The sequence below is a fragment of the Triturus cristatus genome, chromosome 8 (assembly GCF_964204655.1).
Source record: "Triturus cristatus chromosome 8, aTriCri1.1, whole genome shotgun sequence".
Taxonomy (NCBI): Eukaryota; Metazoa; Chordata; class Amphibia; order Caudata; family Salamandridae; genus Triturus; species Triturus cristatus.
In genome coordinates, this window is record NC_140591.1 from 1177019193 (window position 1) to 1177045604 (window position 26412).

Sequence of the window (26412 nt, forward strand, 5' to 3'; positions counted from 1 at the left end):
CGTGATCGAATGCCATTATGTGATTGTTTAGAAACAACATAAAGCACTTATGAATTAAGCTCAAGATACAAAGACAATTCTTATGATACCTGCTCTACAGAACAGGACATTCACAACTTCAAGTAGCACTGAGGACTTAGAGTGTGCCCTTATGTTATGATCAGAGTTCGCCACAAATATATTTCAGAGTTCAAGATGCAACAAGAGGTGAGCTGTTAAGGACAGTCTCAGGGTTCGGCATATTTGATCCAAGATTATTCACACTTATAATGAGGTGGGACAGAGGCAGGATTCCAAGGCACTCCTTTTGGTCACTCTAAGTACATCCACACCCAAATGGAGATTGAAATGTTAAACAAATGGTTGGATTCTCTTCCCAGACCTATGTATGATACATGTGAGTGTCATGTGGAACTCACAAAAATAGAAAATAAATCTGCCTTAAGAAATACATTCCTGACAAGATCAGAGAAGACCCAGAAGACAATAATGCCTGTGGACATATTTTTCATTTTGTCCATCAACTCATTCAGTGCTAACTGATTCTGGAGCATTTTAAAATGCAGTTTTGAGAGAACTGGACCTCAATGAATCAACACAATTCAGGCAATTTCTGAATGTGAGCAATCGTGAAAAACAGGTATTACAGTCCCTATCCAGTATATTTATTATTATATAAAACCTGCTGATAAAGCTACACCAACCATTATTATGGATAAAGATGTATGCAGATTAGAGGTATTGTGCTTTCCTAGCTACCCTATCTGTTACCAAATAATTGCTTATATTACCCAATGGAGGTAAAATCACTAGGAGTAATCCACCAAAGATCAGAAATGTATCTTAAAAATGAGGCAGAATTTTCATATTACAAAAATCTGTAATTCCGTCGTTTAACTCCCTATCCAAGAACAATACAAATAATGTGCCACTTCCAGGATGACTCATTATCTCAGCTTTTGGGTCTATTTTGGAGCTTCTGTTGAAATATGCAAATTTATTTTTTCATGATTAGTTCTTAGAATTACTCTCTTACACATTTGGCACTAAAGACGTGTTCAGCATCTATAAAATATAGAGCTCTGATCAAAACTCTGATTGTTTTCTTTCAATCACTAGTGAGAACAAACTTCAAGATGTTCTAAGTGGTGCATTACCACCCCATTCACTTTCTTTATACAATAGTTTGAACTTATTTCAATAAATACATTTACTGAATGTTTAATGCCATAAACTTGTGCCACTGATGAATGTAACCTTTAGTCTGTGCCTTGTAAATCTCCACATAGATGTTTTCTGGCATCATAACGTTCTTTACTCTGATCATTCATTCAAAGCAAGAATTCCATATATTGATTGCATTGTTCTTATCTGGATTAGACAACAGGACAAAATAAAAGGCCTTGTAGATTGTCTAAGCTAACAAGCTCTTCACATTAGATTCAGCAGTATGTATAACAACAACAACGCTTGCCCTTCTAGATTTGGAGAACTTTACAAGCAACCATCAGGTAGCAACAAGGGTACTTGCCAAAGCAACAGACAATAATGTGAAACCGCAACACAATACAATTCTCTCACCAATTTATAAGAATAGAGTACATTTGGATAAATTATTTGATACCGAAATGACAAAAAGCAAATTAGTAGAACTGTAGTTATGAATTTTTAAAGTTTATAGTAAAATCTAGCACCTAAAGATCAAAGCACCAACCGCAGACATCTAGACGCACGAAACTGGGACAACGATGAAAGTTATGGCCAACCACGATGGGGCGCAGGTCCAATACAAGAAGTGGATTGTGCCTGGTCTGCGCTTACCTTTGAACTAGGACATATCTAAGGAAAAAGTCTGAGAAGGTAAAGGTCAGTGGGAAAAGGCTGCAGACAGTGTCTGACGAGGAGGGGTCATCATGGGGGAGCCACTGGCTGAAGGTGCGGTGAAGTTTCTTTTTTTTGGAAGTCGAAGACCTCCAGTATGACAAAGCTGTAGGCTGTATCCGATGAGGCTTTCACAAGGCAGGATACCCCTTCTATGAGGAGCCACTGAACAGGATTTGATGTTGAGGAGAACGGAGCAGGAGCTGCTATAAAGTTAGGCCAACCGGCGATACACCTGGTGTGGATGAATTAGGTGGTAGGCCCTGGTCTCCTATCGGTTCTCAGAGTACGTTTGAACCAAAAACGTTTTAAGTCCTATGTTTTGGATTTGGGACTATCTGGGCACCTTTAGCACCATGTCCAAAGGTCTAGGACCAGATGGGCACCACGTGGAGAGTCAGGACTTACTCAGGTGCTTACAGGTGCTGGTTCAAGTGGGTTGGAGCCTTTTCTGTCCCTGAGGCTCTGATCAGGGGGGCAGCCGACTAGCCCTTGGAGTCACTCTGGTAGTCCTAGTTTCAAGCAGTGGAACCAGGCTCAAGCAGCAGAGCAGGCCACTGAGGGTTCAAATCAGGCTTCAAGCAGCAGAGCAGTCTTTCTTGGTGTAGCAAAGCAGTCTTCTGAATTACACAGCAGGCCACAGCAGCAGGCAGTCCTCTGAGACTCCTTCCGCAGGTCCAGAAAGTGAATTGAAGTGGGGGTCTGAGGGTCCAATTTGTATACTTGGTGCCTTCTTTGAAGTAGGTGAAGTTTCTAGTGATTTCTCTTTCAAGTGTGTTTGGAATTTCCTGCCTCCCTACCCTAGCTCCCACCTGGCTACAGGCACAATTGGTTGGTGTGAATTCTTTGTGGGTGAGCAGGGGCCTGCCTATTGATGTGTAAGTGGACCTGTGAACAGCTCTGCCCCCATCATGCCAGTGATGGCCCATCCAGGCACCCCATGTCCCTATATTTTGTTGCTGTCTGGGAGGAATACACAAAGGGCAACGTCCACTCACACCTACTCATGTGACCCAGGAACAGGCTACATGCACCAAATGGGTAGGGCAGGAAAATACCAACTTTTTAAAAGTAGTATTTTCAAAATTGTGATTTAAAATCCAACTTTACCATTAAAGAGGATTGTTAGAAATGGAGATGTCTAATTGGCAGTGGTTTGCACCTTTGTCCAGATAGGAACCCTTGCTTCTAGTCAGGGTAAGGGAGTTATGCCCTTAGACAAACCCTGCTCACCCCCTTGGTAGCTTGGCACAAGTAGGCAGGCTTATCTCAGAGGCAATGTGTAAAGCATTTGTGCACACATACAGTAACACAGTGTAAACACTACAAATGAGCATCACACTAGTTTAGAAAAATAGGAAATCTTTATCTAAACCAAACAAGACCAAAACGTCAAACATCCACCATACATTTATAAAAATATGACTTTTAAAAGGTAAAAACAATTCTGTCCATAGCAAACTATGGATGCATCACTTTCAACACAAAGTACCTTGGACGCGTCAAAAATCACCAGCAAAAACAGCCGCAGGGAAGGTGATGCATCGGTTCCTTACACGCAGGGAAGGTGATGCCTCGGTTCCTTCGTCCAGGTGAGGTGATGCGTTGCTTCCTTACTGCCATGTAGGGGAGGTGATGCGTTGGTTCCTTACTGGAGAGGAGTTGATACATTGGTTTCTTACTGTGTGCTTTCTTACTATCTATATGTCGGAGTTTAAAATTGCTTTTGAGTCTGTTCTGCTACCAGGAGCAGAAGCTATGATGTTCAACATCAAAATCAGGAATGTATTAGCCTTTCCTGGTCTGATCCTCGACAGACAGCCCGGACCCAAACCCCCATTTTCTCAAGCCTTACATTCCTTGTTGGAAACATGCCTAGATTCCCCCATGTTTACCATTTTAGGGGACTTCAATTTTCACCTAGAACGTGGGGATGATGCTTATACCTCTGTGTTGATAGACACTCTGGAAGCCTTTGGCCTTACTCAGATAGTTTTACAATCAACTCATAAGGCACTTCATACGCTGGATGGGATTTTTACGAACAACTCCTCTATTAGCATTAATTGAATTCTGCCCCTTACTTGGACCGACCATATGGTAATTTTCTTCAACTTACCTGACGGGCTATATAAAGACCCGCCGTTACCACCTCTGTCTCCGACCAAAGTACGGTCCTGGTGGAACATCAGGCCTGAGGTGCTAGCAGACCTGCTGGACAACAGTGTGCCCACCTTAGCTGCAGATTCCAACATGGCGGCCGAAAGCTATGAGAATTAGATTAGGTCAGCCATTAATCACTTGGCTCCAGAGAGAATCGTCATACAACGTAGGAAAAAAAACACCGCCCCATGGTACAACCTTGAGCTAAAAACACTTAAATCCACATGCAGATGCCTAGCACGCCTATGGAGGGTGGACTACAGTACGATGACCAAAAAGAATTATAACCAAGCACTAAATGATTACAAAGTAGCTATCATCAGCTCTAAAAAGAACTTCTACACTAGCAAACTAGAGGGGACCAAAAATTCTGCCAGAGAGCTCTCTAAGACCATCAATGCACTAAACTCCAACAGGGCAATGTATTTGCCCCGGAACGAGCGCTCTGTGATAAAATGGCCACTTTCTTTCAGTCAAAGGTTCAAGTACTATATCAGGAATTAGAGAGCCAGAGCTCTGGTCCCCCCTCCCTGCAGGTCACACTCAAGGAAGATGTGACATCTATCACCTGTCACCTGATCAGTTTGTCCTCCTTGACAACCAACAGCGTAAATTTGGATCTCCAACTGACTCATGCCCGCCGGACATCATTCATGGTGTCTCAAACAAAGTCAGTGTCCTACTTGCCCCCCTCTTGAACAATGTTATTAACACTGGTGTCTTCCTGACCTCCTGGAAGAAAGATTGCATCTGTACACCTTAAAGAAACCATCCCTTGATCCTCTCGAGGTAACAAATTACTGCCCGATCTCCTGTTTGCCTCTAGCAGCCAAAGTCTTGGAAAAAGCCATTAACTCAGAGCTCATGGACTACCTACATTTCAACAACCTTTTAGACTCCACACAACATGGCTTCCGATCGGGCCATTCAACAGAGTCTCCAGTAATCATGACCACTGAGGAAATACGATGGCAAAGTGACAAGGGTGGCAGGGCCATCCTAATCCTACTTGACCTATAAGCCGTGTTCAATACGGTTAATCACACTGTACTTACGCAATGGCTGGAGGCAGTAGGAGTCGGAGACACCGCGCTCACCCTTCTCACCTTTTTCCTCTCTGCTAGAGAACAGGGGTGTGCTGGGACACCCTAGAATCTGGCAAATTCCATCTCCCTGGGGGAGTGCCACAAGGATCAGCACTCTCTCCAACACTGTTCAACATTTATATGACCCCATTGGCCAAACTATTCAGGGACCATGGCTTCTTGTTAGTGTTGTATGCTGACAATACCCAAATTATTATCTCCATTTCATCAATGGCAGATCCGATGACGAACAGATTCCATAGCTGTCTTGGCCACATCATGAAATGGATGCACAAGAACTACTTAGAATTAAAAACAGACAAGACCGAGGTCATGGAATTTGGAAATGGTCCTCCTATCTGGACCCAATTATGGTGGCCAGCAGTGACAGGGGCCTGTCCTGTCCCTGCTACCAAAGTTAAAAACCGTGGTTTTATATGTGATGCTCAGCTCAATTTTTCAGGGCAAATCAATCAGCTGACATCGGCCTGTTGAAATGCTTCATAAAATCCTACCTTTTCTACCTTTGGAATTGAGGAAAACAGTTGTGGTGGCTCTTATTCTCTCCCGCCTAGACTATTGTAACGTCTTGTACTTAGGCGTTGACAAACGACAGCTGTCGAAACTTCAATCCCTACAGAATGCGGCTGCACATGCCCTACTATACATTCCAAAATACAGTCATATCTCGGGCGCAATCAGAGATCTGCACTGGCTACCAGTTAAGCAGAGAACTCAGTTCTAGGCGCTGTGCCTGGTCCATAAAGCCCTTTATGGGGGGGGGGGCAACGATTACCACAAATTATCCAATGGCATGCCCCTGCAGGATGCTGAGATCTGCCAATAAAGCCCTGGTCCACGTCCCCAAAGTTAAAAAGACCAGATGGATAGGCATCTAAGCTATGGAATTAACTTCCGCTCAATATTAGGATATTATCCTCCAGAACCCAGTTTAGGAGTCAAGTTAAAAGCTGGCTTTTCCCTCGCCAACAGTGATCTAGCCCCTCCTGACTTCTGCACCATCCTGTTCTCCCCAACGCCAAGATGCCTCGGCATTCGTGCGCTTTATAAGCCTTTACTTACTTACTGTGTGGGGAGTTGATGCAATGGTTTCTTTCTGCGGCCCTGGCGTTGTGGTAGACTTGGCACCCAGGTGGGATGAGTTGCGCAGAGTAGGTGAGTCGTCGCTTTGCGAGGCTTCACGTCATCCGGCGTCAGTGCTGGGGCCTGCTAGGCTTCATGGGACTTTGCGTCGTGAAGTGTCGGTTCCGAGAAGCACGCAGCTGTGTGGCGGAACTCGGCAAGGCATCGCGTAATTCGGCATTGGTTTCGAGGAATGCGCAGCTGTGCTGTGGGACTCGGAAGGCTTCGCAATGTCCGGCGTCGGTTCCGAGGAGTGCGCTGCTGTACGCCGGGACTCGGCGGGGCTTTGCGAGGCTTTGCAGAGTTCTTACAGAGATCAGCTGCAAAACCTACTTCTGAGGCCCTTTGATTGGAGGGAGGCACCTCAGGCAAGGGTAGGCCTCACAGATGGCAGAGTCCAGCAGTACCAGCAGGAGGCAATTACACACAAGTCCTTGGAGAAACATCCCAAGCAGGGTACACAGCAAAGTCCAGTCCTTTGTCTTCTCCTTGGCAGAAGCAGCCACTGCAGGCCAACCCAGCAAAGCATCCACACAGCAATGAGGCAGTACTCCTCCTTTAGCTTCTCCAGCTTTCCTCCTTGGCATCCTTGGTATCTCTTGAGTCCAGAAGTATTCTAAAGTTCTAGGGCCCACATTTTTCTTTGTTCTCTTTTGGCAAAAAGTCTCTCAACTCAGTACAAACCAGTTCTGTCCTCTCTGGTCCAGCTTCTCGGCAGGAGGTTGAGACAGCATTGTGCAAATGAGACAGGGCCTATGCAGGTGCAAGTAAAACTCCTCTCACTACTCTAAATGCCTCCCAGGTCTATTCACCTCAGCTCTGGGTCATTAAGGAAAGGCAGAACATACCTCAACCCCTCCCCGTGGCTGTCTATAGTCAATGCACATTCCCAGCTCTTGTCACGCCAAAACCAGACAGTCAATACACAACCCAGCAGAGGCACATAGGATGTCTAAACAAGAAAATGCCCACTTTCTAAAAGTGGCTTTTTCAAACACACAATTTAAAAACCATCTTTACTAAAAGATGTGTTATTAAATTCTGAGTTTAGAGGGCCTAAACTACATTTCTATATCTTGTCTCTATGGAAAGTTATACTTGTAAGATATTACAAATAGACTCCCATGTTACCCCATGGGACAGATAGCCTTTCAATAGTAAAAAACAAAATACACAGTATTTCACTATCAGGACATGCACACACAAACCAGTACATGTCCTACCTTTCAAATACTCTGCACCCTGCCCATGGTGGTACATTGGGCCTACCTGAGGGGTGCATTACATGCAAGAAAAGTGAAGGTTGGGGCCTGGCAAGTGGGTGCACTTGCCAGGTAAACTTGGCTGTTTACAACTGCACGCGCAGACATTACAGTGGTAGGTCTGAGACACATTTACAGGGTACTTGTGTGGATGGCTCAATCAGTGCTGCAGGCCCACTAGTAGCATTTGATTTACAGGCCCTGGGCACACACCGTGCACTTTACTAAGGACTTACCAGTAAATCAAATATGCCAATCATTGATAACCAATCATAATAACAATTTACAGAGAGAGTATATGCACTTTAACACTGATCAGCAGTGGTACAGTGCCCAGAGTCCTAAATCTAACAAAAACAGGTCAGGAAAAATAGGAGGAAGAAGCAAAAGGTTTGGGGATAACCCTGCAAAAAGGGCCATTTCCAACAAGGATTTAAAATAATTTCTCAGACACCAAACATGACTTTCCTACCTACTCTCAATCAAACCTTAGCACTTATTAAATATAATAATATAACCCAATGTTTTCCTATGGGAGAGGTAAGCTTCACAGTAGTGAAAAACACATTTATGAGTTTTTCACTACCAGGACATGTAAAACGTAAATGTGCATGTTTAACCTTTTAATTGCAATGCACCCTGCCAAATAGGCTGGCTAAGGCCTACCTTATTGGTGACTTATATGTAATAAAAGGGGAGTTTAAGACTTAGCAAGGGGGTTAATTTGCCAAGTCGAATTGACAGTTGAAAGCTACTAGCAGGCTGCAATGGCAGACATAAGACATGCTTTAAAGGGCTACCTAAGTGAGTGGCACAATAAGTTCAATTGTATACCACTTTACAAGGGACTTATACGTAAATTAATTATGCAGATCAGGTTTAAGGCAATTTTACCATGTTTTAGGAAGTTAGCACAAGCACTTTGGTACTGCAGTGGTAAAGTGCACATAGTCCTGAGGCTAACAAAGTGAATTCAGCAAAAATAGGAGGGTTGAAGGCAAACAGTTTCGGAGATGATCCACCTCTAAAGCTGACAGGTTTAACAGGTAAGTTATTGAGGGTACAGAGAAAATGTTCAAATATAGCAGATCATCAGACACAAGTGGCTAGTGAAAAATCTTTGCAACGTCCCTTTGAGACCTTTAAAGATTATCAGAAGCATTCACCATACAGACACTGTGACAAATTCTTAACACATAGGGAGCAACCTCTCTATACTCATCATTCCACATATTAATTCACTACTGGAGGAAGAGAAATCCAATGAAAAGAAATAATATAATTAGTCCATCCCTTTTTTATACCAAAAAATATATAAATATATAAGTACAAAACAATGCTGTGCAATCCACATTTATACATTCAAAGTTAAAAAGAGAAATCCATTTCAACTTGTGGTTTGAACATCATGTGTAATTTTAGCTTAACTCAACTAGTCATCTTGTTGTACTCCAAAGCCAGTATTAGTACAGCTGTGATTTTTAGTTCTATTGCATACAGTTTATATAGATGAGCCAAGCCTGATTTTCAGCCAACATATCTATAATTGAGCCAAGCCAACACATATTTTGCTGTGTTCTTCCACTTCCTCATGGCTTTAACACATGATATAAGTTCTAACAATATATCAATTTAGATTGGGATCAAGATTTAAAAATTCTGCTTGCATACGTGTCATCATGCACAACTTCACAGCCGTATGGTCCCAAATCCAGCTCTACTCAAGTCCAGCATATCCTCCCAATGGGTAAACAATTGGGTACTGTGGTATATGCAAGAACATAAATTCAAAAAAGTTATGAACCTCTAATTTTGATTACATTAGCAATAATGATGTCACATTATTAGTAATTCCCAAAATGTGCTATAGCTAATTAACTGTTCTCCGAAGAAACAGTATACCTTGTTGACTACTAGGAATGTAAAGACACATATCCAATAGCATAAGAGTAGTATTAGATGAGGCAAAATTACCAAGTGCCTGGCTTTAAAAACATGGAATATGATGATGATCTTGAATGGGTAAGTTTGAAAACAATAATATTACTCTTATATTTCAAGAAAAAAAGAACAGTGTGTATATATCGATTGAACACCAAGTTTCATGGTTCAAATGATTGGATTGAATGGTAATTTTTGACCATAAGATTGTAAATTGAATGACCATGCTCACATCTGGTAGTTGCTGTTAATGAGACTGTATATCATACTAAATGGTTCCATAACTCCTCACAACTCCCCTATCAGAAATCTTCTCAAAATAGCACTTATTAGAAGATCTGCACAATGTGAAGGATGGAAATGTTTGAATTTTGAAAATTTGGTGATGATCACGAACCATGGACACCATAGCAATTCACACAATTTAAGAAAGAATTGAACGGGGGCGTGGCTAGCGCCCGTGAGCAATGGCGGCTCCGCCTTAGCTCTCCCGAGCGGCGCGGAGAACGAGACGCTCAACGGGACTCCCAGCAGCGTTTCAACCCCCACAAAACATGGGTTTCTAGCTCGAAACGTGCGCTGGACTGCTGGAACAACTTAGGACGCCTAATTCATCATGTGGGTAATCTTTTCTCTGGAAGAGCTGTGAATCATTGCAGCTTCGTAATGCGGCCGCCATTTTGTATTTGCACTGACGGTGTTTCGTCTTTAGCGCTCCATGACTAACTTGGATGAAAGCTGACTCAAATACTGTTTCCTCATTTTTCAGCTTGCTAGCCAATACGCTGTACTCCAATGCCCTCTGCAAAGTGTCTAACCTTTTACTAGCGTGTTTTTTCGAGCGCTCTGGTGGTTTACTTTTCCTCATAAGTGTCATCAATCATCTATGGTGTTTGATTGGGCATTAAGTGATGCGACTTTCTCCTTCACATCAACAACCGTGGGTCACATAATATTTTTTATTCATCTGTACCACGTTATAATTACCTCACATTTACCTGAGGTGATGACTTTTGAAACTGCAACCGCCATCTTTTGAAGCTATAGACGGAGGCTTACTCCTAGCGGCTCTGAGACATTAAAAGGTTTTCTTATTGCATTCCATAGCTATATATCTGATGGTACCATTGCCTCGACCCCTCATCAATATTCTCTGTGTGTGGTTTTATTTCATTTATATACAACGCCGCATCCATTTTAGGAATCTTTTGCTGTTTGTTTATATGCCTTTGATATTCTATAGTTGCATATCTCATTCTCTTTATGGGTAGATTATGCAAGGCCCTGCGTAAGCCTTCCCCAATTTCTCACAAATTTCTTCTTCACACGGGGTCTAGGTATCAGTGTTTAGAGATGGATGACTCTGCTGACACATCTGTTAGAGTCCCTTCTTCTGCTTCACTTTCGCAAACGAGTGGTGCCACTAAAGGTTCTACTAAACGTCTTAAGAAAGACCCACCCTCTCCTCCCAAACAAACGTCAGCAGTAACAATGGATATCCTTTTGGAAGAGATTAGGGCCTTGCGCCCTTTTATTGAAGAAACTAAATCTACACTTGCAGAAACCAAAACTACTCTTCAGCTGTTGTCCGACAAGTGGTCAAACATTGATGGTCGTGTAACCATTCTAGAACAGACTGTTGATACTCTTACATCTTCTGTTGCCAAAGTTGACCCACTGCATTCCCAAATCTCCACACTTCACAAACAACTTGAGAACTTAGAAAACAGAAATAGGAGGAACAATCTTCGCATCTACGGCCTGGCGGAAAATTCAGAGGGGTCCGATGCTCTTGCTTTTTTCAAAACCTTCCTGCCAAAAATTCTTCAGCTGCCAGATACCACCAGTTTCAACATCCAAAGAGCTCATCGTTTAGGTCCTCCTCCTGCTGGGATTTCCACTTCCCATGTTCGAAGGCCGAGAGGTGTTATCCTCTACTTTCTAGAGTATACAGATTTACTTAAAGTTCTCTCCACAGCCAAAGCTATTCCTCGACTTACTTGGTCGGGTAATCCATTTTCTTTTCACAGGATTATGCTAAGTCCACTGCTGACCGACGCAAGGAATTTCTTTCACTGAGGCCACAGCTGCGTTCCATGGGAGCGAGATATGGGCTTTTTCATCCCTGCCTTTTTAAGGTGACTTTCAACAATAAGACTACTACCTACGACGACCCGATGAAATTAAAGAGCTTTCTGTACTCTCACAATGCCAATAGTATGGACTTTGCTGCTTCTTCCAGTTCTTCATAAGTGGTTTTATCTCATTTATCTCATGTAACTGCTTCTTTGCTATGTTCCTTACTGGTTTTCATGATTATTATGCCTAGACTGTTTTTGTAGTTGTTTGTTGTTTATCACTCTTCTATATTCTTGTTATTTAACATATATCCTTCTTTTTTTTTCCTCCCCTTTTCACAGATTCTTCATTCACGTCATCACCCACCTTCTTCACCTTGAGTTTCGTTGCAGTTGTCTTCCCTCCCTGCCCTCATTTTGGAGCTTTCGGCCCGTCATTGTTCTATGTGGCCTCCAACCTCCTCCCCCTTTGTATGTTCTCGACAATATGTAAGTCTTCCATTCCTCTTCTTCTGGTATTATGTTCTTACCTTCCTTTTTCTTTCTTCTCTATGCTCTTCAGCTAATTCCTTCCTTCGTATCTTTGTTTCTTCTCAGCATATTTCTTGTTCACTTTTCTTGATCCAGTTCTTTCTTTTACTAGCTTCTTTGCTTATATTTTTATTATATTTCTTCTTTTCTACTCTCTTTTCTTCTTTCCATCATGTAATTGGCTTTTTCTTTGTTGTTTTTTATGAAACTTTCTTCTTTTATTTCAGATGTACCGTGTTAATATGTTTCTGTGCTTTATTTGCCTATTTGTTTCAAGATTATTTCTCAACTGGCTTTGTGATATGCATATTTAATGTTGTTTTATGCCTTTGAATTTATTCTCTTGGAATGTTAGAGGTTTGCATTCACCAATCAAAAGACAGAGAGTATTATCCCATTTGACCAAACTCAACGCAGATATAGCCTGTATACAGGAATCACATTTATCGGCAGTTGAATCTGCTAAATTGAAAAGGGGTTGGGTGGGTGAAGTTAATTTTTCTCCAGGGGACGATAAGCGTAACGGCGTTTTGATTTTGTTTAGGAAATCTCTCCCAGTTAAGTCAGTAGTGCATCTTGCTGATATTTCAGGTAGATGGGTATTAGTTAATTTTATCTTAGACAATGTTCCTATGTCTATTTTAAATGTGTACGCTCCAACAAGTGGGGATGCCTCTTTTTGGACTTCCTTAGCTCCGCTAATCACTCAACATTATGTTGATAACTTTATTTTAGTAGGTGATTGCAATTAAGTTTTTGACCCTTTTTGGATAGGCATTCAGCTAGCGCATACATACCACATAAGTCACAAAAAGCCTTTATTCACCTTATTGCACAATACAAACTCACTGATGCTTGGAGATTGTGTAACCCCACTTTGCGAGAATACTCTTTATTTTCACCCCCTCATCAAACTCAATCTCGACTAGACTATTTTTTTATTTCACATCACCTTACCCAGTCACTTATTTCTTCTGACATCGGCTCCATCTTGATTTCAGATCATGCCCCAGTTTCCATTGTTTTGGATGTGGTACAAAGCCCTACTTCTATGAAAAAATGGCGTTTTATCAACGCTCTCCTTCTTGATGCACAATTTGTTTCTTCTTTTACATGCTTTTTCCACGAATATTTCCTACTTAATCATACGGGTGAAGTTCCATTTCCCGTAGTTTGGGATGCTTTCAAAGCATCGGCTAGAGATTTCATCATAAATTATGTCTCTCGTAAGAGGAAGAAAGCCCAACAAGATACCAATGTCCTACTTTCTAAAATTAAACGATTAGAACATTTATATTACACTTCTAAATCAAAAGATTGCTTAAATGATCTCATTTCTGCCAAATTTCAATTTAATAAAGACTCTACGTTTAATGCCTCTAATTTTCTCTTAAAATCTAGCGCCAAGTTTTATGGTGGGCAGAATAAGGCTGGAAAGTTGTTGGCCAATTATTTAAAGGTGAGACAAAATAAAATCAATATTGAATCCATTCACGGCCATGATGGGTTATTAAAACATAAAAGTGAGGACATCCTACAAGAATTTTTACATTTTTTTGAAGCATTGTACTCTTCCGAAGCATCTTCGTCTGACCAATCCATTTCTCAATTTTTGTCGACCATATCTTCTCCCTTTGATACTCTTCCGGACCTTTCATCCTTGGAGGCTGATCTTACTCACAGAGATCTCCTCCAAGCTCTTCATACTCTCAAACACGGGAAAGCTCCGGGCCCGGACGGTTTCACTGTTGAGTTCTTTTCTTGTTTTTCAAATCTGCTCATTCCCAAATTACATTTACTTCTTTCTGCTTTCCTTCAAACTGGTTCCGCTTCTTTATCCTTCTCTGATGCCCTTATTTGTATTATCCCGAAACCGGGTAAGGATCCACAGTATTGTAAAAACTATCGTCCTATTTCCTTAGTAAATATCGATTACAAAATTTTTTCCAAAACATTAGCGCTGCGTTTAGAGTCTTTTCTTCCCGAGCTTCTAGGGAAAGAGCAGTCTGGTTTTGTCAAGGGCAGACTGTTGCCGATAACACTAGATTATTTTTTGACATTCTTTCCAAGTCCTCTCATTACTCCCATTCCCTCGCAGCCATAGCTTTGGATGCGGAAAAAGCTTTTGATCGGGTTGAATGGTCTTATTTATTTAAAACTTTGAAGTGGTTCGGTTTTGGCCCAAAAATTTCTTCCCTAATTTCCTTTCTTTATTCTCGTCCTAGAGCAGCAATTTCTGCAAATGGGGGCCTATCTCCCTACTTTTCCTTAGGAAGAGGAGTCAGACAGGGTTGCCCGCTTTCACCTTTTTTGTTTAATCTAGCTTTAGAACCTTTCCTTCTGCGCCTTCGTCAGAATGACAATATCCATGGTTTTAATTTTCATAATGTCGACATTAAAATGGCAGCTTATGCTGATGATGTCCTATTATTTATCTCCCAACCAGACACCTCTCTTCCTGCATTTTTAGAGGAAGTTCATTCTTTTGCTCAAGTATCGGGCTACAAATTAAATAAGGACAAGTGTGAAATCCTACCACTTACTAAAGTGACTTTCAAAGATGATTTTTCTGCTTCAGGTTTTTCTTGGAGTCCTAACTATATTAAATATTTGGGCCTCAATTTCCACTCCTCTCTTTCTGGTGCAATCACTAAGTGTATGGAAGATTGTATACAAAAATTAACCACTCTCACTACCAAATGGCATCCTCTCTATTTGTCATGGTGGGGAAGATTGGATACGATCAAAATGATGCTTTCTCCCATTGTTTTGTTTACAATTTCCAATATACCACTTCCTGTCCCCTTGAAATATTTCAAGTAAATAAACTCTATTTTATCTTCCTTTCTATGGGGGCACAAAAAATCTCGTATGTCTTTGTCTAAGCTAATGCGTCCTAAAAAAGAAGGTGGAATGAACTTCCCAAACTTTTCTTTGTATCATAAATCCTTTCTCTTGCATCAAGTCTCTCATTGGATTGACGATTCCTCATTTTCCTCCCCTCTCTGGTTGACCTTGGAGAAGTCTTTAATTTCTCCCTTTTCCTTCAAAGAATATCTTATGTTTTTTTGCAGACCTCAATCTGTTTCGACTCCTATTCTTAAATATACCTCCAAAATTCTTCCTGACGTACCTGTTCCATCCTTTTTTGACCAACCTATCTGGCATAACACGTCTATCTTAATTAAAAATAAACCAATTTTTTGGAAATCCTGGAGAACTCGCGGCCTTATTTGGGTGCGCCAATTGTTCCGTCACACTCAGATCATTCCCTTTGATTCAGCTGCCACTTCTTTCAATCTACCTCTCGCTTGTCGAACTAAATATTTGTTATTGACACACGCATTACAACAGGCTTATGATGCTTATATTGGTCTGCATCCTCCATCAACTCATATTCCCTCTGATACTACCTCGCTGAACTCTTTACTTATCAAGCACTCTAGAGCCTCCAAGATATATGCTTTTCTTCACGCTGTGTCCTTCCCTCGCAATAAAACCACATTAGAAGAGGATTGGGAAAAAGATTTAGCAATTTCTTGGCCTATTGAGCTGTGGGATAAGCTGTGGTTGAAGATACGTAAGTCTTCTAGAGCTGCGAATACTACTCAAACATTATTTTTTATTTATAATCATTTATTATTTTCACCACTCACTCTCAGCAAACATTTCCCGGAAGCCTCCGACAAGTGTTGGTCCTGCTCCTCACCACATGCAAACCTTTTCCACATGCTTTTAAGCTGTCACTTCACTTTTTGCTTCTGGAAACAGGTTTGGTCTCAAGTTAATAAGATTTTTTCATCCACTCACTCCTTTTCTTTTTCTCACATTTTTTTAGGTAGTCTCTCTCCCATTTGGGCTCATTGCAACTGTAGCACCAGAATAATAGACTTGTTATTAGCAGTAGCATTTCAGCAAATAACTAAAAATTGGAAGGATTATTCCAAATTATCTTATAAGGCTTGGTGGTATGCTGTTTGCTATAATCACAGATTAGATACGACTTTTGTTTATCCCTTAACTTTAGCTGCTAAGCGAAGAGACTTGTGGAGTCCAGTTACAGTTTTTTTTTATTTGAGTGCTCGTACTTCTCTGTCTTTATCCCCGTTACAGCAAGAAGTCCCTAAACCTCTATGACTTCCTTTTTCTTATGCTTGTATTTTATATTTCATATCCCTTTTTCATTGCCTCGTTTCATATTACTTGCCAGTTTCTGCCTATAAGTATATTCAACTTTGGTGTTTCATAATACAACTTATGTTTTTTGCCATTACTTACCCTACTATGTATTTTGACTTGTTAACTTTTCTTATTTTTCTCTTATTTTGTAACATTTGAGCATATTCTCAATAAAATTTCTCTGAACTTAAAAGAAAGAATTGAACAACTGTAGCAGTAGAAACTTAATATGATAAAAGGGCAGTACCAATGTGAAGAGTGGACATTTACCCTTCACAGGGTCACCTGGGATGTTTGCCTTTTTATTTAACTCTATTATGGATGGCTTTAGAAGTCTGTGCACTTTACCTCTGCTAGCCAATGGTAGGTAGGTAGGTAAAGCTTTATTCGATAAAAAATATCATAAAAGCACAACATACAATAATAAAAAAGGATCAAGTTAGACAATAAAAAGCAACAATTGATCATAAATACATCTAAAAAGGTTATAAAAATGGTTAAGAACAGCATATAAAAAACAAAGACAAAGTGCTTGATGACCTGAAGTTTGTTAAGGTACAAATGGGAACAAATCACAGAAGTGGATCAGTGCAATTAAGGGGAGATTTTTTTCTTTCGCAGCAGCCAAGCACAGCCCAGATACTTAGCAATACCACAGACAATGGTGAGAGACGAGGTATCAGTCTGCAGAATGCGTAGCACAGTACGATAGTCACGACATCCGAGCATTCTACAAATCGGACGCAGCCATTTAGCTCTTGGTCTTCGATAGTAGTAGCAGGCGAATACAAAGTGGGGAATGGACTCATTGGGTGCAGTACAACTCGGACAACCAGCAGATGAAGGTAAAGATCCCTTCCAGCCAGCAGTCACACAGTTGAGGGGGAGGGACCCAAATCTGAAACGTACGTACAAGGATCTGTCCAATGGAGACTGGATAAAGTCGAGGTATGCTTCCAATTTACGAAAAGGCTTATGTTCGAAAAAAGCCTCGCTCAGCTTCCCCGACTTAGGATTGTTCAGCTCTCTTGTGTTTACCCAGCTCCAATAGGCCTTCTTAAGATCCTGCTTCGAAGGGGGTATCTGGGATTCCCAACAATCCTCATAGCCAATGGATTTCAATGTTTGTTTTATATGAGTAATCCATTTTAGCCTCCTCCCAGTGTCTGCTGCAATGAGATCATTTAAGCCTGCTGCATAGTTGGCAAGTTCTGGGATCCGTCGCAGTCTTGCCCAGAATAATAAGGGTCGTAACCGTGCAATATCCTGAATAGAATGTCTGCCTAGGTCATATAGCAAGGGTTTTAGAGGGGATGATGTTGGGACAGAGATGAGATTCCTCATGAACTTGTTCTCCGAGACAACCAGATCATGAATATTTTCGTAGCCCCAAATTTCTGCCCCATACATAGAGCTAGACAGTGCCTGGGCCTCATATACCACAAGAGCCGGTGCCACAGGTCGACTAGTAGAGAGATATTGTTCTCTTATAATGGCACCGGATACCCTCTTGTGGCACAGGAGCATCTTGGTCAGATGCGAGCTCCACTTCATCCCTTTTGCAATGCGTATGCCTAGGTAATCGAAAGAATCCACAATGTCTAATGGTGTGCCATCCAGAGTGAAGGTGTATCTGAAACGTCTCGGAGGGTTTATTACCATTAGTTTGGTTTTTTCTGTGTTTATAATAAGCCCATAGGACTCACAAAAAGAGTCGAATCTATTTAAAATTCTTTGTAGGCCAGCCAGGGATTTGGAAATCAGGAGAGTGTCGTCGGCGAACAGGAGAGTGGGGATCTTTTCACCAGCCAGGACTGGAGCATCGGCTGGGACCTTTCTGAGGAAATCCACCACCCCGTTGATGTATAGGGAAAACAGGGTGGGAGCCAGCACACAGCCCTGGCATACCCCCCTGTTCACCGCGACACTCCCTGTGAGCTGGCCCTGGGCACCCCATCTAATGTTGGCATGGTTGTTCTCATGCAGAAGCTTTAAAAAGGCAAGAATCTCGTGGGGAACACCTAGTTGGAATAAGACCTGCCACAAACGCTGTCGAGGAATTAAGTCGAAAGCAGATTTTAAATCAATAAAAGCTAAATATAGGGTTCCCTTGCCTAAAACTGCCGTTTTCCAATATATCATAAAAAATCTAAAAACTTGATCCATAGTGCCTACCTTTTGTCTAAAACCTGCTTGAAAGTGTGATAAAACATCCCCGTTCTCAATCCAGCATCTCAGTCTCATCAGGAGAACCCTGCCAACCACTTTCTGTATTACGTCAATTAGATTAATGGGTCTATAGTTGGCAGGGTCCTCCCTATTGCCCTTTTTAAAGATTGGAATCACCACCGCGGCTTTCCAGGACTCAGGTACTGTAGAACCCTTAGCTATGGCGTTCATAACAACAGAAATAAAAGAGGCCCAGGGGATTGGATCGTGTAAAAGAAGATCACCTGGTATGCCATCGGGCCCAGCCGCCTTACCGGGGGCAATACTTTTGATAGCCAAAATAGCTTCATGGGTCCCAAAATTGACCTCCGCTGGGAACTGGACAGTAGGGGGCAAGTCATCCACCACCGGAGCATCAGAGACAGTCTCACCCGCATATATAGCAGAGAAATGGTTGAACCATTGCAGCTCCGCTATATGGTTTGGGATGCTTGTTGTTTTCGCCCTTTTAGCTCTGTTCAAAAGGTCCCAGAAAGCTGTAGAGTTCCGGTTTAGGGCCGCCTCCTTAAGTTCCTGCCAGTGGTTTTCTTCCCAGTCACGTTTGGCGACTTTCAGGGATCTCGAATAGTCTTGTCTGGCCTTGCTAATTAAATTTCTATCCTGTTTCCTTAGGGCTTTGGACAGGGTGACTCTGGCCCTTTTGCAATCTTTAGAGTACCAAGGGTTACCGCTTTTCGTGGAGTCCACCTTGGAACGAGTTTTCTCCCCCAGAATGAAGAAATCCCCTATTTTATTGATGGTATCAGAGTAAACAGAAGCTATGCGATGGGGATCATCCGTTAGGGTGCTATCATCACAAAGTTCGGTATGTTTACTAACTAGGAGCTCTTTGATTGAAGCGAGCTTCTCCTCATGTTGTGAGATCCCATGCCATTTGAGGCGTCGACTACACCCTGCCAATGATACTTCCTTGGTTGCCATTAAAGGAGGTTCGTTGGCCACATTGGGTATTGTCAACCAGAGATCTTTAGTTTGTAAGCATAATGGGTTGTGATCACTGTCTATTGTGTTTTTAACAACCATATCTATGATAAGCCCCCAAGAGTAGATATCGACAAGGATATAATCGATCTGTGATGGTGAAGTTAGCCTGTTGAAAGTGAAGGCACCGCCCTTGTCGGATATAGATCTGCCATTCACTGCACGTAGGTTAAATTCGTGGGTGAGTGCATTCAGTTGAATAGCCCTTTGTGACCATTTCTTGATCGGAGTGAGCTCTAAGGACGGGATTCCCCAGGTGAGATCTGATTCACTGGACCCCAATAAATCTTCTGAAGCTAGAGGTTCAAAGGTACAGTTAAAATCTCCACAGATGATAACAGTAGAGTTCCGATCAATAAGGGTCAGTTCGTGCTCCAAGGCAGACACTGTCTGAGACATCTGTCCACCCGTTGAACCTCTAGCATAGATGTTAAAAAGGTCTAGGGTGGGGCCGCTATGTGAACCTTTTATTGTCAAATGGAGAAGATCGGGGGAAACGTTATTATGGCACTGAACCTGCCAATTGTGCTTGATATTTACCCACACATGTAATCCGCCCGATGGGCGACCTTTCCCTGAGCTCAGGGCCGGTAGATAGTATGTGGAATACCCTGATTTATATAGAGGGATTGTGCTCCATGTTTCTTGGAATACACATACGTCAAATACGCCAATAAAATCGTGCCATTCCGGGATCAGGAGCTTTTTAGGAAGCCCCGCGACATTCCATGACACAAGATTAAGAAGAGGCATAGACTTGACGGGTGAAGTAGAGGGCTGGGTATTAGGGAGCATCTCACAGGACAGAGAGGGCAATAGGAGGGGAGATAGACTTTCAGGGGGTGTGGTAAGGTGATTAAGAACTCTAATAGCCGGCTCCACAGTGCGAGCCTTGGGAGAAAGATTTTGGTCCAGTCAGTCTACCCTGTTCAAGTTGGAATCGTTACTAGATATCCTCTTTCTACCCTCTGGTACGGGGTCGCTTGGGATCCAAAGCGGGGTACGCCTTATCTGGATACCGGAGTGGTCTGGGGCTGAGGTACGATATTCAAGAAGCACCAGATTCTTGGCCAGGATGCTATTGGAAAGTGTAAGCTCAATACAATCAAATTGGCTAATGTGATGAGACAGTCTTCTGGCCTTGATAATGTCTTCGCGGATAATTGACCTACAGCCCCTGACATGCCTGACCCAGTGTATAGCTTTATTTTTGAGGGAGTCCTCATTTTCGTAGGATTGGTTATTGGTGAGTCTAGGTATCCCAACCATATAAGCTATGGTTGGGTTCGACAAGAAAGCATCTGCAGTAGGATTTAGTGCAGTGTTGTCTCCAGAACAAAACACAGGCCTCTGAGTACTGGGTCTTAAGGATCCAGTTCCTACAGCTGGATGTGGAGTGAAGGTGGTAACTTTGTGGATTCTCTGGTTGTTCACAGCGTCTCTATACGATGGCATGCTGCGACTAGTAGAGGGCAAAGGTGGTTTTCTAATGAAATTAATCTTGTCACAAGCTGGATCGTTAGCCTTGTGTATGTTTGGCAAAGGGCCGGTCTGTACAGAGATTAGAGGTACAAATGGTGTTGGCACCCCAGGGCTGCTGTGAGTTGTAGGCTGCATTTGAAATGATGGAGCCCTCTTGCTCAATTCCATAACTATATTCTTCAAAGATACTATCTCAGATAATAGTTGGTCAATTTTCAGTTCCAGCGAAACCCCCTGCGAGCTAGGAGTCTGAACTACTTTAGAAGGCGAGGGAACAATCACTTGGGATGCAGATGTTTCCTCCTCTAAGCCTTCTAGAATAGCAAACCTATTGGAACAAGTAAGCTTGGACTGGGTGATAGGAGAGGGGGATTCGGAAACAGATATAGGGTCCAGAATAATCTGTTTGTCTTTCTGGCAAGACTCATGATCGTGGGATATGGGTGTGAGGAGAGTGGATGTTGTCAGTGGGGCTTCCCTAGTTTTAGTAAACATACTTGGGATCTTGCGAGTGCAGGTACTAGGGGACAAATCTTTTGCTGGGTCCCCTGTAGTAGAGGAAACAGAACTAGATTCCTCTAATATGACCTGGCAGTTGTCGACAATGGCTTCAATCCTATCTAAAATGCAGTTGCCTGCTGCATGATTGACTTTTTTAGCTTTCTTCCCCTTTTTTGTGGTGTTGCCCACGCCTCCTTCCATAGATTTCCTTTTGGCCATGATACAATCGCAAGAAGAATGATGGATAACAACAATACCTCAAACCTAGCAAGATATGTAGCCAGAGGGCAATGTGCTAAAACAGTACTTAGTTCCAACTCTCATTACGGGTGATGCTGCATGATATGTAATAGTCACAATGTTTATATGGGGGTAGAAAGGTTGCAACGGCACAGTACCTTGGTGGGCCAGCTGGCACGAACGAGGGGTGGCCCAGCCCTGCCTCCTCCTGCCCCGGACGGCCACAGACGGCCTGCCCTCTGCCCGGGCTCAGCCCGGAGCCGCCCGCGCGCGTCCCGCGACGCGGTGGGATCCTCGCGTTTTACAGCGCCTCCGGGCGCGATGTTGGGCGGAAGTGCCCGCTCGGGACCCTGGGAGTTGTAGTCACTGCGGCCGTCGATGTCAGGGCGGCGGCAAGGCACACAGGACGAGGACTGTGCTGGAGCAGCCCACGAGCGCCTCTCGAGCCTCTTGCTCGCTTGGTGAGTGATGAGTGCTGGAAATAATGCCCCCACTCCTTCGTGGGAGCCTCGCGTTTTTCAGCGCCTCCGGGCGCGATGTTGGGCGGAAGTGCCCGCTCGGGACCCTGGGAGTTGTAGTCACTGCGGCCGTCGATGTCAGGGCGGCGGCAAGGCACACAGGACGAGGACCGTGCTGGAGCAGCCCACGAGCGCCTCTCGAGCCTCTTGCTCGCTTGGTGAGTGATGAGTGCTGGAAATAATGCCCCCACTCCTTCGTGGGAGCCTCGCGTTTTTCAGCGCCTCCGGGCACGATGTTGGGCGGAAGTGCCCGCTCGGGACCCTGGGAGTTGTAGTCACTGCGGCCGTCGATGTCAGGGCGGCGGCAAGGCACACAGGACGAGGACCGTGCTGGAGCAGCCCACGAGCGCCTCTCGAGCCTCTTGCTCGCTTGGTGAGTGATGAGTGCTGGAAATAATGCCCCCCAATGGTAAAATGTTTGTGATCTCCCTGTTTAACATGGTGAAATTGTTATACCCATGACTGGCACATTTAATTTGCTTGTATGTCCCTAATATATATCTTACCACCTATCTTTAGGGCCTGCAAATTAAAGCCTATTAGTGGGCTGCAGCACCCACTACAGAAGCCCTGTAAAACATGCCTCAAGACATGCCACTGCATTCTGGGTGTGCAGGTTTAAGCTGCAATGTCAGCCTGCCAAAATATACCTTTTTGAGAGGTCTAAACCTTCCATTTATTTATTTATGTCACCCTTATATAAGACTTATTTATAAGTCATAAGGGTAGGCCTGTAAAGCCCACAAGGCAGCAAGCATGGTATTTAAAAAGCAGGACATGTATATTTAATTTTTTACATGTCCTAGCAGTGAAAAAACTCTAATGTTGATTTTCACTGTGCAAAGCTGGATCTCCAATATGTTAACACTGATTTACATTATTACCTTCAATAAGTGCTAAATTTAGTTTGGGAATAGCTAGAAAAATGGTGCACTTACACATTTTAATAGTAATTTAAACTTCGATTTAATGGTTAAATCAGAATTTTCATGACTGTTTTGGAAATTACACTTTTGCAAAATCGTCATTTTCCTGCCTAAAACCACCAGGCTTTTCTGCCAGTGTCTAGCGGTCACCTGATAGCTCCCTTGTGTTGAGATGTGTATGTCATGTTAAGTTATTACGTTTAGATAGCGCTCGATTACCCGAGGGTGTCTTGGCGCTGCCTTGTGCAAAGGAAACCCATAATATTAAAAGAATTACAGGGCTTGACTAGAGATTAAAAAGCCATGTTTTCAAGGCCTTTCTGAATTGCAGGAGATTTTCATAGCATTTGCAGTCGAGAAGAAGAGAGTTCCACAGTTTAACGGTACCCACAACAAAACATTTACAACCCCAAAAGGATTTCCTAAATTTGGGGACAATCATGTTCTTTAAGTTAAGGAGCGAAGAGCATGGGGAGGGATGTAACAGCAAAATATTTGAATAAAGTTTTCGGTCCAATATTGTACAATGCCTTAAAGACGATGCTTTGAAAACAATTATTTTCTTTATAGAAAGCCAATGGAGTTCATGTAGTGTCATAGAGGCAGAGGGATGTTTGGGAAGATTGAAAACTAACATTGCTGCCGCATTTTATAAGATTTGGAGTTTGGCCAGGAGTTTGTGTTGCATATTAATGTATAGTCCATTGCAGTAATCAACTTTAGATAGAATCAAAGGGACAAAGGGCTCTGGATGTGAAGAGGGAGCTTCTTCTTTGACAGAATGGCCTAGGGGCTGTCTCCAGCCCCTCCCTGAACTTCAAGTGCTGCAGATCTTTTCACTGTAAGACAAAGCTTATACCTAGGCTACCTCCCCTTTGTCTCTCTAGTCCAGATGGCAACAAACGGAGAGAAGGTAGAGGAACTGACTAGAATTGGTTTATCTGGTGGACAAAAGTATACCCTTGTTAATATTGATGTCAGTCTATGCAATGATACATGTATAATAAAAAACAAGATCAAGTCACTGTTGTTGAAATCTCCTGAGATGACCTCCATCAACCCAGAGGAAGAAATTAGTGGCCAGACAGGCCCTGCAAACTAGGCCTGAGGTTACTGATTGACAGCTCACAGGTGGGGTGGAACGTATCCAGCCGGACAAACACACAAATAGAAAAAACCCAGATTAGTCTCACAGATAGGCAACAAATCCACATTGGTCCCAGGAGATTGACCTCAGTAAAGCTCATATGGCCGGAGAGGTCCGCGCATTCCCAAAACACCATAAATTTAGATGCTGCATGAAGTTAGGACACTAAATTTAAGACGCTCAGCCAATTAGAGCACGCACTTCACCCACTGGCTCTCATTGTGTCCACGCAAGGTGGAGACCCACCTGCATTCACTATCAGGTGGACTGATTTACACCTCATGACAAGGCCCTCATTCCTTTCTCTAAAATAAGATCTAAATTGTTTTATGATGCTCCAAAGACTGTATATAATGGCACTCAGAATTAATGTATGTTGAGACAGTCCTCAGACCCGTTTCTGTGGATTTTAACTGTTGAAGAGTTTAATTAAACCAACTGTTCCTGTTTTGCCAAATGCCTCTTGCCTTTTGTTTTTTCAAGGTAAATTCATATTCCAGCAACAATTTGGTGATCCAACTATGAGAGATTGACTGCAGCTGAAGGAAAAGGACCCCACCTGAATGGAGTCACATCTGAGCTGCAAGGAAGGTGAGCAGATGATGCAATTGATTGAAAGGTTCATACTGAAGCCGCTGTCAGTGGGTAAGAAACTACATCTGATTTTTAGTCCCAGCATTTGGCGTATGGCAAACTCGGAAAAAGCACAAAAATGTTACCTCAGCACCCTGCCACTACCAGAATTCTGACATATTGCCCACTTAATGTGTCCGAATTGAGTAGTCGCAAGGCGGCCTTGGAGGCGATCCTGCGGCGTTCACCTTTCTTTGATTGCCAACAAGCTAGGAAAGGAGAAGGTTGTTTGTCGCTTGGACCGCTGGGCGTGACACAGTGGGTTCACTTATCCCCTGGGCATGATAGAGGGTTGAGGCCTCACTACTTGGATCAATAGGCGTAACACAGAAAGTGTGTATTGACCCTGGGTGTGATATAGGGTCAACACCTCAATCTTATTTTTTAGTCTAAAGGGTTTTCTCAGTGCTGTCAGCTTCTTAACACAGGTAGTATTTGAAAGAAGTGAGAGGTGTTATTCACTTGGACCACTGGGGGTGACACAGAAGGTACACATGACCCCTGGGTTTGACATAGAGAGATTCCGAAGTTACGAAAAATTAGGATTTTGGAGACCAGGGATGGCTTGTGTTTGGCCAAGGAGGGCCTGCGATTTTCAAGTTGTTCCTTTTTCTCCACGTAAATTGTTGCTATCTTCGTCCCAGAGCCAATATTGACAGACTATCGGGCTCACTCAGTCCCATGTACCAACCACAGTCTCCCATTATCATTGGGCAGCATGCGCTAGGAGCAGAGTAAGGTTTTTTGACAAAGTCACAATTTTTTCACATTATTTTTTTGCTCTCTTTCTCTCTCTTTCTCTCTCTCTCTTTTCGTCATTTCAGTGTTTAGATGTTACATTCTCGATTTTTGGGATATTCTTGATGTTGTGGTGTTGGTAAATTATTGCAACTGTATTCTATGTTGAACGTTGTGTCTTATTATTGGCTTAATGTAAGTATGAAGAAGTTGCCATTCCCGGAAACTGTTGTTCCATAGCTGCTATTGCGCTGTTAAAAATACAGTTTTTTAAATTTAACCATTGCACTTTCTTTCAGGATGTGACCCTTCACATGCATTATTGTTTTGTTTTTGTAAAAAGTCTGTTTTCAATGCAACTTTGTCTAAAGCTGAGCTCATAGCAAGTTGTTATTGCTGGCATAATTCCAGGTACATATTTATCCACGATTAGAGTAGAAAGTTAGGATTATTTTGACCCGAGAAGTTATAGTATACCGTTCCCTTGAAAAGTTCCCAACTAAATCATGGAGTCACCTGTAACCCACATGCAGACTAGGTTCCCCATGCAGGCTAAAAAACGAGATAAGTTTTCCCATGGATGGCACACACACACTAAGGCATATGTATTTCCCTGGCCAGAGTGGAGAACATTCAACACCAACATAATAGAACACACGAGAACACACATTTGGACCAAATATGTATAACTAAAGAAAGCTAGAAAAGAGGCACTGCTGGAACTGGGGGCCATCTTCGAGGTGGGCCAGACCGA